Source organism: Narcine bancroftii, chromosome 8 (genome assembly GCF_036971445.1).
Source record: "Narcine bancroftii isolate sNarBan1 chromosome 8, sNarBan1.hap1, whole genome shotgun sequence".
Taxonomy (NCBI): domain Eukaryota; kingdom Metazoa; phylum Chordata; class Chondrichthyes; order Torpediniformes; family Narcinidae; genus Narcine; species Narcine bancroftii.
This window is the reverse complement of record NC_091476.1, coordinates 47,520,291-47,533,675: the sequence shown is the minus strand read 5'-3', so window position 1 is coordinate 47,533,675 and position 13,385 is coordinate 47,520,291. Positions and strand designations below refer to the sequence as shown.

Below are 13,385 nucleotides of genomic sequence, written 5' to 3'. Positions count from 1 at the left end.
CCTCAGTGCCGGACAGGCGAGCAGTATGGATGTGCCTTTGTTATTCAGTGAATAAAAGCCTGTCAGTTTACTCAACCTCAACTTTTTGAGTTATTGATGTGCATCACTGTGCTAATTACCACCATGAACATTTATCTATCTATTCTATTATAATTGTTTTCTATTTTTCTGTCATGGAATATTGTGATCATTTAATGCATAGTGTATTGGTGTATCTTATGCACCTGTGTGGCTGCAGCCAATTGGAATTCATTACATTTGTACATTGTACTTGTGTGCATGACAAAGAATTCTTATGCTCGTACTCATGTCCTACTGCTCTGAAATTTGCAACTCCCTAATTTTTCCATCAATGTTCTCTCTCTTTAACTGTTCCCATTCATGTGTTGACTAGATAACCTTGTTTACAGCTAATCCCTGGTTTTACTCTGTCAATCATATTCACCTGATGCATCCTCCCTGCTGTTTAAGAAATTTATTTTGCCTCCATCCCAGTCCTGATGAAAGGGATTTGATCTGAAACATTAACTCGATGGTTCTCAACCCTTTTCTTTCCACTCACATACCACTTTAAGTAATCCCTATGCCATTGGTAAAGGATTATTTAAAGGGGTATGGGGAAGGGAAGGGAAGCTGGAGAATCACTGCTCCAGACCCAATTGTTTCTGAAATATTTTGCTTGAGAAAAATTGTCATTGGCCCATTTCCTTTGGAGTTATGTATCCATGCACATAATGCATCTATTAGGGATGATTATTTATTGCTCCAAAGAGAAAAGTCAACCTTGCTTCATGAGGCATGTTCTCCAATCCTGGAAACATCCTGGTAAATCTCCTCTGCATTCCCCCCAAAGCATCTACATCCTTCATGCAATGAGGTGACTAGAGCTGAATGAAAGTTTTATGGAACTACAAGATGATCTTACAGCTCTTGAATTCATTTCCCCCGACTAAGTCCAACATACCATGCGCCTTCATAAGCACCCTCCCAACTTGTGTGGCACACTGAGGCATCTATGGACATGGACCCCAAGATCCTTCTGTTCTTCTACACTGTTAAGAACCATATCTCCTGAAATTTAAACTCTTCTTTGAACAGCATCCTACCATCCCTGAATGTTGCCTGGGCTATGTTGCATGTATTACTCACTTTGCCGAGGACTTGTCATTAGAATTGGATGGCAGACATTGTTGTGTTTGACCTAATGATGAATGGGAGTTCAATGATAAAGAAACAGATTGGGTCAAAAGACTTGCCCCTGATATTCCAGCAGAGAAGTCCTGTCCTTGGGATAAGACAGGCTGTCCTCTAATAAGCACACCAATCTTCATTTCAGTGGGACATAAACATGAAACAATGGAATAGGTTATAATTGTCTGTTAAACTATGAATCCTCAGTCATTGGCTATATTCAACGATGAGTTCATTGGATATAAAGGCCTTTAGAGATGCAGTATGTTGGTCAGGTAGAGAAATGGAAAGAGCACAGGATCTAGGTACAATCTTATTGATTACCAGTGGTGGATTACCCATTAGGCTGAGTAGGCTGATACCTAGGAGTCCAGAAGGTTATGGGACCCATCTATGATTTGATTGATCGCTCGACAGGCCAATGAAGTTCTCGCATCTATGTGGAGGGCATAATGTATGGCCAATGAAAGTAGATGTTAGAGGGGGGTGGGGGCAGTGACATCATATAGCCGATAATGTGAATAGAGATTGGTAGCAAATGTTGCCATAGTCACATTAGCTGTGGACACTGTTACCCATCAACACCTCAGGCCCAGAGCAAGGTGAATACCACCACGCTGTCTGAATCGGGCCACAGCCACATCCCAAAGTGGTTGCCTCTGCTATGGTGGGGATATCAGTGGTCTCTATGGTTCTTCAGGAACCATGTGCCATCCCACTCTGTGTTTACCACGTCTGCTGTAAAATAGCAGGTGATTCTGGCTGGGCTTCATTTGGCCCAGTTGGAGGCCTGACTCATAGCTGCGATCTCTCTATATTACCAGCCACTGCTTGTGCCCAGATGCTGCAGATTGGAGCACAGGGGTGGTAGATAACAACAGGGGAGAGGGTGCAAGGAGCCGGCCTTCCCTGCCACCGTGTTGATTGCACCAAAACCTGATGGCTATCTACTTCCAGAGCAGAGAACCAAGCCGGCTTGGCGGCAGAGGGACAGACAATGTTTTGGGTTGAGATGCTCAATCAGGGCATCAGAATTCTCCTCTACACTTTATTCCATTCAATGAAGGGTGGGGGCCATGGAGCAGGGGAGAACAAGGTAATGGGGGTTCCTACTAAAGCTCAGCCTAGGGCATGGATAGCAGTTAATCTGCCACTGGGAAGAACTAAGTGCCTTATACTTGTTTGTTTACTTTTCTTTGCTCTATATAATGGAATGTTCCCACTGTCTTGGTGAGCAACACTCATGTTATAAGAATGATCCAACAGTGGGTTACAAAATCAGTTGGTGGAAAGAGAAGGTGAATTGTGAATGTGGGCAATGTGCAGGATAATGGGACAAGCTCTGATGGACAACTTGGGTCGAAGGGCCTGTTTTTCCATGCTGTCTAGGTCTGTGACTCTGAATCATTGCCATATGCTCAAAGAAGAATGTGCAAATACCCAAGTTGATCCAAGTCAGCTTCTTGCATTTTTCCTTGAAATAAAGTGTGAGTCAGGAAAGCACAGCACCTAGAACCATGGAACATTACAGCACAGAAACAGGTCCCCACAGCCCTTCTAGTCTGTGCCAAACCATTTTCTATCTATTCCCACTTACTAGCAACCAGACTACAGCCCTTCATACCTCTCGCTTCCATGTACCTATCCAAATTCTTCTTAAAATTGAGCCTACATTCACCACTTCTGCTGGCAGCTTGTTCCACATTCCCACCGCTCTCTGCGTGAAGAAGTTCCCCACAAAACTTTGCCCATTTCACCCTTAACCCATATCCTTTGGCATCATAACTTTTTCCATTGAGCATAGATTTACTCCGTTTATCCCCTTCATTATTTTAAATACCTCTACCAAATTTCCCTGCATTCTTCTACGCTTCAGAGAATAAAGTCCTGAACTGTTTAACCTTTCCCTGTAACTCAGTTCCTGAAGTCTGGGCAAAATCCTAATAAATTGTCTCTGCACTCTTTCAATCTTGTAGCCAGATGATCAAAACTCCACACAATATTCCAAATTTGGCCTCACCAATTTCTTATAAAATTCTACTGTAACATCCCAACTCCTGTACACAATAATTCAATTTATGAAGGCCAATATGCTAAAATCTCTCTTTACAACCACCTCTCCTTTTGATGCCACTTTCAGGGAATTATGTATCTGTATTCCCTGATCCCCCTGTTTTGCCACACTCCTCAGTGGCCCTACCATTTACCGTGCATGTCCTTTGTCCTTCCAAAATGCAGCATCTCACACTTGTCTGCATTAAATTCCATCTGCCATTTTTCAGCCCATTTTTCCAACTGGTCTAAATCCATCTGCAAGCTTTGAAAACCTTCTTCGCTGTCCAGAACACCTCCAATCTTGGTGTCATCTGCAAACTTGCTTATCCAAATTTACTACATTATGATCCAGATCAATGATATAGTTGACAAACAACAATGACCCCAGAACCAATCCCTGAGGCGCACCATTAGTCACAGGTTTCCAGTCTGAGAAGAAATCATCTACCATCACCCTCTGGCTTCTCCCATTCAGCCAATGTCACATTCATTTTACTACCTCATCAAACATCTGAAACTTTCTGCTAACCTCCCATGTGGGATCTTGTCAAAGTCCATGTAGATGACATCCACAGCCTTTTCTTCGTCAACTTTCCTGGTAACTTCCTTGAATAACTATAAGATTGGTTAAACCTGACCTACCAGGCACAAAGCCTTATTGACTACCCTTAATCACTCCTTGGCTATCCAAATACTGGAATATCCAATCTCTTAGAACACTTTACAGTAATTTACCTACTATTAATGTCAGGTTCACTGGTCAAAAACTTCAAGGTTTATTTTTAGAGCCTTTTTTTAAATAATGGAACAACATGAGCTACCCTCTAATCCTTCAGCATCCTACCTGTGGGTAAGGACATTTTACACATTTCTCCCAGAGCCCCTGCAATTTCTATACTATCCTCCCTCAAGTTCCAAGCGAATATCTTGTCAGGCCTTGAGGATTTATCTACCCTTATTTGCCGTGAGAGAGGAAGGACCTCCTCCTCTTTAATATGTTTAGGTTCATCATCTCATGGCCTGTTTTCTTAATTTGCCATTTCCTGAGTGAATACTGAAGAAAAAAAGACATTTACGATTTCACCCTTTTCTTTTGTCTCCATACAAAGTTGGCCACTCTGATCTTCAAAGGGACCAATTTTGTCCCTTGCTATCCTCTCACTCTTAGGATTTTCCTTCACATTTTCCTTTTGGTCCTAATATATCTGTAGGAACCCTTAGGATTTTCCTTCATGTTGTTTGCCAAAGCAACCTCCTGTCTTCTTTTAGCCTTTTGGATTTTTTTCTTGAAGTTTTTCTTGAATTTTTTTTGTACTTGTCAACTACCTCATTTGCTCCATTGCCTATACCTGCTATACACCTCTTCCAAGCTAGATCTTCAATATCCCTTCAAAACCAAGGTTCCCTATACCTGCTAACCTTGCCTTTAATCCTGACTCTGCACTCTCAACATTTCATCTTTGAAGGTCTTCCACTTACCTCGCACATCCTTGCCCAAAAACAACTTATCATAATCCATGCATTCTAGATCCTTTCCCACTTCTTCAGAATTAGCCTTTTTCCAATTTAGAATCTCAACCCGAGGCCCTTCTCCATAATTAATTTGAAATTAATGGTATTATGATCATTAGACCCAAAATGTTCCCCTAAACATACTTCTGTCACATTCAAACCAGCCCCACTTTCCTGGAAGAGAATCCCACGATCCAGAACCCTGAAATTCTCCCTCAGGCACCATGTCTTTAGTCACATGTTAAGCTGCATTATCCTCCTATTTCTAACCTCACTGGCACATGGCAATCCTGAGATCAACCCTTGAGGTCCTGTCCTTTAACCTAGTGCCAAACTCCCTGAACTCTCCTTGCAGGACCTCCTTACTCTTCCTACCCATGTCATTAGGCCCTATAGGGACAAGAACATCTGGCTGCTCACCCTCCCTCCTGAGTATGCCATGAACTCAATCTGAGATATCTCAGACCCTGGTGCCAGGGAAGCAATATACCATCTGGGATTCTTGATGCCTTCCATAGAACCTCTTTACTGTCCCCCAACTCTGGAATCCCCTATCACCACAGCAACAAATTACTCTGACTTTGAAATAACTTGTTTCATTTTTGCTAAACTTCCCTTTTATATGTGAAGTTCAGCCATGGGGTAACTAATTTTGCTCTATTTGTGTTTTGCCAGGAGTTGGCTGGATCTGTTCAAACAGATGCTGAGATTTGAGGATCCAGGGTTGTTGACATTCTTTCACTAACAACTGACACTCATCAAAAAAGTCCTACGACCTGCTGTGTCAGTAAGCGTTATCCCACAGGTAAGTTTCTAGAAAAGTGGATAACTTTCCAAGCATTTCACAGGTCTATTTAATTTGAAGACCTCTGAGTATTTATGGTATAGTTTGTCAACTAATAACCCAGCTATTGTGGCTACATTGTGCCTGTGGAAATCCAGTTAAAATCCAAGCCCCTGTCACGATTATGTTGAAGGCTGACAGGTCCCCGCGATTTACGTTGGCATAGAATCCACTGCATTATTCAATCCACTGATCGAAGTGCCTTTGTACTGAAATTACGCCAGGAGTAAGAGATGTGTTTTCTCTACAGCATGCCAAATGTGAGCTGCTGTATTCGATTATGGGCTACGTATTCAGTCTTCAACCTGTCACGCGTTTGCTATTTCTATTTCCCCTAACCAATCATCCTTGCGGCTGGTGTAAACATCGCTGCTAATATTGTGGTACTGCCAAACCGACTCTGTTGGATGTGACAAGCTGTGCTGAGCCTTTTTTGCGTTCTGCTCTCAGCCACCTTCCCTGCCGGATCTGCCGTTGCAAGAATGAAAGGCTCCACCTAGTGTCAGCTAAAATGATGAGGGGTCTGCATTAAACTAGGATATTATTCTGCAAATTAGAGACTCCGATGAAAATCGAAAAATGGCCAAATAATGTACCTTGCTGCAAATTACCTTACACATATTGTTCATAATTTCCAACATTGTGACTCCAGCACTTTTGTGCACTGCTTAATGAGGCAATAATTTTATTATAATTTTATTATAACTTATTATAATTTTCAATAAAGGAACTTCCAAAGACATGGGTTTAATTTGGAAACCTTTCAAGGAACAAACCTGCTTTACAAGTCGCGACATACAAGGTCATGAGCTAGGAGGAAACATCTTCCCACTGCAGAGGTGTCTAAAATTCGAGGGCATGGGGTAAGGGATAAAAGGTTCAGAGGATGAATACCTGTTCATCAGAGGGATCGTTAGAATCGAGAAAGCACTGTGTGAGCAGGCTGGAAAAATTGAGACTCCAACAACATTTAAGAAGTCATAGCGTTTTATAGCACAGAGAGAGGCCATTCAGCCCAATTTCTTCATGCCAAGCAAGTTATCTACCCAAGCTTAGTAAGCTCATCCCATATTTGATGCATATTCATCTAAATTTTTCCTATCCATGTACTTGTCTAAATACCTCTTAAATCCTGTAATTGTACCCAACTCCACCACTTCCTCTGGAAGCTCATTCTATATGTCCACCACTCTCTCTGTGTAAATGAAGGTGTCCCTTAGGTTCATTTCAAATCTTTTCCCCCTCCCCTTGAATCTCTGCCCTCTAGTTTGAAATTCCCCTCTCCCGGTAAAAGAGCTGTGACTATTTACCTTATCTAAGCCACTCAGGGTTATATAAACCTCTTAAAAGTTCCCCTTCAGCCTCCTATGCACCAGGGAGAAAAGTCCCAGCTAAGGTGACTTCTAATAAGAATATTGAGGTATCTAGATGAGTACTTGAACAAGTTCAGAAGGCTATAGATCAGTGGTTCTCAACCTTTTTCTTTCCACTCACATAATACTTTAAATATTCCCTATGCCATAGGTGCTCTGTGATTGGGAACGGATTGCTTAAGGTGGGAGGTGGGTGGAAAGAAAAAGTTTGGAAACCACTGTTTTAATCGTACCTAATTGACTTGTTATGTGCATGGTTTCATAACTCCAAAGGAAATGGGCCAATGACAATTTTTCTCAACAAAATATTTCAATAATAATTAGGTCTAGAGCAGTGATTCTCAATCTTCCCACTCACGTACCACCTTAAGCAATCCCTTACTAATCACAGAGCACCGATGGCATAGGGAATACTTAAAGTGGTATGTGAGTGGAAAGAAAAAGATTGAGAACCATTGCTATAGATCACGTGGCTCTTTTCCCCGAGAGTAGGGGAGATTGGAACAGGGGGTAATAAATTGAGGGTTAGGTGCAAAACTTTAGAAGTAATATAAGAGGATGTTTCTTTACTCAGAGAGGAGTGGCTGAGTGGAATGAACTTCTGGAAGAAGTATTTCCGGAAGGGTCAATTCTGTCATTTAAGAAGAGGTTAGATGTGAGGGGGTTGGAGAGTTATGGGCAGAGAGTATGTAGGTGGAACTAGTTGGAGTTTCATGTAAATCGGTACGGATGAAAAGGGCCGATATGGCCTGTTTCCATACTGTAATTGTTATATGTTATATGGCTGTAAATGGAATTAATATGGAAGAGTAGCCAAAGTTAAATTGTATTGCCAGAGTACATACATGACACCACATACAAACCTGAGATTATTTTTCCTGTGGGCCAGGCAGAATTTCTACTTATCACTGAAGCTCAAAAGCATTATTGCGCCTCTCAACACATCACACAAAAGAAGAAAGACTTGTATTACATTGAAACTTTTACAAGAAGTCTCAAAGCATCGCAGAGCCAGTGAAGTATTTCTGATGTGCTATCAGTTACACAATGTAAGAGAACAAATGAAGAGATGAAATAGCAGTTGTTGAAGCTATTTAATAGCTCGCTGCTCTGCCATTCAATTGGATCGCAGCTGATCTTTTACCTCAGAACCACTTTTCCCCATGCCTTTTTATTATCATCATCTAAGAGTCTACTAACCTTGAACATACCCAATGATTAAGCATCCACAACTCTCTTGAATAGAAAATTCTAAAGTATGTCTGGGGCCAAGTTTGCAGACAATACAAGGATAGGAGGAAAGGTTGACAATATTGAGGAAGCACCAAGTCTGTAGAAGCATTTAGACAGGTCAGGAGATTGGGCAAGATAATGGGAGATGGAATACAATGGGGAGAAGAGTATCATCGTGCACTTCGGTGGAAGGAATAAAGCTGTGGACTATTTTCTAAAGGGGCAAATGCAGTCAGAAATCAGAGGTGCTGAGGGGGACGGGAGTCCTCGTGCAAGATTCCCTGAAGGCTGTGCATGTAGAGACAGTGGTAAGGAAAATGCAATGCTAGAATTCATTTTGAGAGGGATAGAATCTGAAAGCAAAGAAGTAATGTTGAGGCTTTTTAGGCACTGGTGAGACGACACAGGACTTGCAGTTAAGGGTCCCCGTATGGGCTGCGTTCTGGTATTGGAGCTGGGATTCGAGAGGGTGCAAGAAGGGCTCCTGAAGGGATCTCAGCTCTGAAGGCTTTCTGATTGTGTTGGGTGAATGCACCTGCAGCTCGGGTTGCCGATGGATCGACCAGGTATGTGTGTGTGGCTGCAGAGGCTGCGGGAGAGCTGGAGGCAAATCCACGGACACTCAGTGACTCTGAAGGGACGCTCATTTCCTTCACTCTCTCATACTGTAACAGGTGCTGGGTGACACTGGCCACTCTTTGTCTTTCTTATGGCGAGGAGAAGGCAGTATTGTGTAATATTGCACCTTCTACCATCTTATATGACAAGAAAAGGAATCGTGCATCTTGAATATTGTGAGCAGTTTTGGAATCCTTATCAAAGGAAGGATATGTTGGCATTAGAGAGGGTCCAGTAGAGGATCTGGAGAATAATCCCTGGAATGAAAGGGTTTATCGTTGAAGAGCATTTGGTGGCTCTGGGACTGTTCTCACTGGAGTTTAGAAGAATGAGGCAGGAATCTCATTGAAACCTCTCGAATACTGAAAGTTTTAAATAGAATAGACAAGGAGAGGATATTGAGTGAAACACAAAAGTCTGCAGACATCGTCAATGTAATAAACGCACACAGAAATACTGGGGGAACTCAACTAGTCTATCTGTTTCCATAAAAGACAAAGATATGTTGCTGACCTTTCGGACCTGAGCCTTTCAAGGAATAAGTAGCATGAGCCAGAAGCAGGAAATCTCAGAATTCAGACAGTGCTGGGCTGAGGGAGGAGTCCAGACCAACAAATGGTGCTCATTGGATAGGATAAGGGGAGAAGTGAGAATTGATCATGTCTATGCAGAAAGAGGCAGGGAAAAGGGAGAGACAAATCTGGGGGAAGCGAAAGAGGAAGAAGTGAAGGGGGTTGGTTTTAATGAAAGCCAGAGAGGTCGATATTATTGCCATCCAGTTGGAGGGAGTCCAGCAGAAGTGAGGTGTTGTTCCTCCAATTTGCAGGTGGTCTCTGTCTGGCTGGCAGTGCATTAGACCATGGACAAACATGCAGCAAGGGAATAGGATGGGGAATTAAAATGGGAGTGGCCACTGGGAGATCCACTCTATTGCAGCAGACAGAGCCGAGGTACTCAACAAAGCGATCTCCCATTCTGCACCCAGTCTCTACGATGTAGAGGAGACCACAGTGGGAACACCAGACACAGTAGATGATCCCTGCAGATTCACAAATTAAATGTTGCTTCACTTGGGAGGACTGTTTGATGCCCCGAATGGTGGTGAGGGAGCAAGTGTGGATACCAGTGGAGCATCTCCTGTGATCAAGGGGACAATTGGTGGGGGAGGGAGGAGTGGATAAGGGAGAAACGGAGGGAGCGGTCCCTGTGGAAGGTGGAGCAGGAAGGAAAGGGGAATATTTGTCTGGTGGTGGAATCATGTAGTAGGTGGCAAAAATGGCAGAGGAGGATGTGGTGAAGATGTCTGTCGAAAGTTTATCTCCTGAGCTGGAGACAGAGAGATCGAGGAAAGAGGCGGTGTTGCTAGAGATGGACCAAGTGAATTTGAGGTTGGGGTGGAAGTTGGCAGCAAAGTGGGTGAAGTCAATGAGCTCATCATGGGCACATGAGTCAGCACCAAAGTAGTAATCGATGTAGCGGAGGAAGAGTTGAGGGGCCTTGCCTGAGCTGGGTTGCACTATGGATTGCTCCTTGTAGCCAACAAAAAGGCAGGCATAGCTGGGGCCCATGCATGGACCCATGGCTACCCCTTTGACCTGAAGAAAGTTGGATGAGCCAAAGGAGAAATTATTGAGGGCGAGAACAAATACAGCCAGTTGAATAATGGTGGTGTTGCAGTGGGAAACTGGTTAGGTCTACTGTCCAGAAAGAAACAAAGGGGATGGAGGTGTATAGGGATTGGATATCTGTGGTAAACATGAGGTGATCAAATTCAGGGAAATGGAAGTTGTTGAAGTGATGGAGGGTGTGTGACGTGTCCTGGATATAGATGGAGTGCGAGTGGACCGGGGGAACAAAATAGAGTCAAGATAAGCGGAGACAAATTTGGTGAGGCAGGAACATGCAGACAATTGGGTTTGTGGATCTTAGGTAGGAGGTAGAAGTGGGTGGTACAGGGTTGAGAAAGAATAAGGTATGAGGCTGTGCCAGGGAGGTGACCAGAAGGGATGAGTTCAGAGATGGTGCATAATACAGTGGTTTGGTGAATTTTGGTGGGGTCCTATTGGAGGGGTAAGTAAGAGGATGTGTCTGAGAATTGTTTTCTGGCTTCAATCAGACCACAACAGCACCACCCTTGTCTGCAGATTTGATGATGAGGTTCAGATTGGTGCGGAGAGAGTGGAGGGCCAGGAGTTCCAAGGGGGTGAGATTGGAATGAGTGAGAGGGGGGGTGAGATTGGAATGAGTGAGAGGGGGGATGAGATTGGAATGAGTGAGAGGGGGGTGAGATTGGAATGAGTGGGGGGGGGTGAGATTGGAATGAGTCAGAGGAGTAGTGAAGTCAATATGGTTGATGTCACGATGGCAGTTGGAAATATAAAGGTCCAGAGCCGGCAGAAAACCAGAACGAGGTGTCCAATAGGAGGAGAAAGGTTTAAATCAGGATCAGAGATCTGTAGGGTTGGGGGGAGGGGTGGAGAATCCTGGTTGTGAAAGTAAACATGGAGACGGAGCCGATGAAAGAAGAGTTCAACATCATGGTGTGTGCAGAACTCGTTGAAGTGTGTGTGAAGGGGGACGAAGGTGAGGCCTCTACTGAGGACAGAGCATTCAGAGGGGAAGGTTGGAGGGGATGGTAAAGCCCAGGCAGTGGTTAGGGGGAGGTTCCATGTTCACAACAACACTACCCTTGTCTGTTTTTCCAATGGTGATGTTCTGATGTTGCAAATGGTGGGGAAGCCTGGCATCAGGGTTTGCAGCCTCGAAATATAAAAATGTCCCTTTAGAACAGAGATGAGGAGGAATTTCTTTACCAAAGTGGGTGTTGAATCAGTGGAATTCATTGCTGTGGACATCTGTGGAAGCCAAGTCATTGGATATATTTAAGACGGAGGTAGATAGACTCTTGATTAGAGTTATAAAGGATAGTAAATCAGTCTTGATGGAATAGCAGGATGGACTTCATGGGTCAAATGGCCTAATTCCACTCATGTCCTTTTGTCACAAGCAATCATTATCTGCCATTCCGAGAGACCATTAATGGTATCCTTCAGAATTTTCTCCAATAACTCTCCTACTACTGATGTTAATCTCACAGGTCTGTGTTTACAGGATTTTCTCTGGCCTTCTTGACAAAGGGGAGCACATGTGCCACCCTCTAGTCATCTGAAACCTTATGAGACAACTAAAGATTTTGGGTTCTCCAGCAGAATCCCAGCTATTTCATCCCTTGTCTCCCAGTGCAGCCTGGGATAAATCTCATCCAGCCCTGGAATTAGCTTTAAGCCCAAGGCAGCAAGTTCCCCCTCTTTACTTATGGAGACTTGTACCTTCCCCATCACAAAAGTCTCCAACCCATTTCCTTTGTATTAATACAGAACCTCATCCATGCCTCCACACACACACATTATTGTTCTTCATGGGCCCTAATCTTTCCTGGTTACTCTTTTGCCCTATGAACTCATAAATTACATTATAACCTCCATTTTTAAATTTTAGTGCCCACCAATGAAGGCAAGTATCCTGACCGCCGCCTTACCACCTCACCCACCTGTTCTGCTGATCAGAGATCCATGGACATGCAGTTCCTCAATACTTTCTTGGGTCCTACCATTCATCGTGTATGTCCCAAGCTTATTAATTCTCCCAACATGTACGGCCTCACATTTTACATGCTTAAATCCCATCTTCCATTTCTTGCCTATCATCCAGCTCATTGATCTCATCCTGTCACCAATGACTGTCCTCTTGGCTCCTCACACCACCCATTTTTCAGTCCCAATCACAGTCATAAGTCAGGAACTAAGTATGTGTGTGTGTGTGTGTATGAAGTTTGTAAACAATGCATTCTTTATCTTTTACCGTTAGCCATTACTTGGACATCATCATATCTTCTAATGTAGTTTCCCAGGTTACCAATGGCCATCTCACATCTTGTGCCTCTCCAGTCATGTTTGACACCTTATGTTCAGATTAAAATCACTTTTATAATTTTATCACATTGTAGAATTATATTATTATGTATGGGGAAAGTTCACAGTAAATGGCATTGATGTACAAAGGGATCTTGAGGTGCAAGTCCACAGCTGTCTGAAAATGGCTACACAGGTAGAGATTCTAGAGAGAGAGAGATAAAGAATGATTATGTTCTTTATCTCTCGATAATGTTCATCGACCAGAGCACCGAATAGAAACATCAAGAAGTTGCAGCTGCATCAAAATTTCATTGGACCACATTTAGAGAATTATGTGCAGTTGTGTTCGTTGAATTACAGGAAGGTTCTGGAGAGGGTGCAGAAGAGGTTCAACGGAATGTTGCCTGGATTAGAGAGTATCAGCCTCAAGGAGGGGTTGGTCAACATTGGATTACTCTCTGTGACAGATGGATGTAAAATTATTAGGAACAGAGTTAGGAAGAAATGGTCAAAGCCTTTTTCCTAGGGTGGAAATATGATCAGTGTTGCGGTTAGTGCAACGCTATTCAGAATCAGAATTTATTGTCATGAGCAAGCCATGAAATTTGTTGTTTGCAGCAGCGTCAGAGTGAAAACATTTATATA

General features: G+C 43.2%; 1 protein-coding gene and 1 long non-coding RNA gene across 3 annotated transcripts in view; one reads left to right on the top strand and one right to left on the bottom strand.

The window, feature by feature from the left end:
• LOC138740661 (uncharacterized) overlaps positions 1–13,385 on the top strand; it is a 174,583-nt gene that overhangs the window by 63,811 nt on the left and 97,387 nt on the right. The window contains exon 5 of the long non-coding RNA XR_011343101.1: positions 5,434–5,563. This is a non-coding gene — a long non-coding RNA (uncharacterized lncRNA). The remainder of the gene's footprint in view (positions 1–5,433; positions 5,564–13,385) is intronic.
• LOC138740660 (transmembrane protein 182-like) overlaps positions 1–13,385 on the bottom strand; it is a 101,156-nt gene that overhangs the window by 37,175 nt on the left and 50,596 nt on the right. The window lies entirely within an intron of this gene.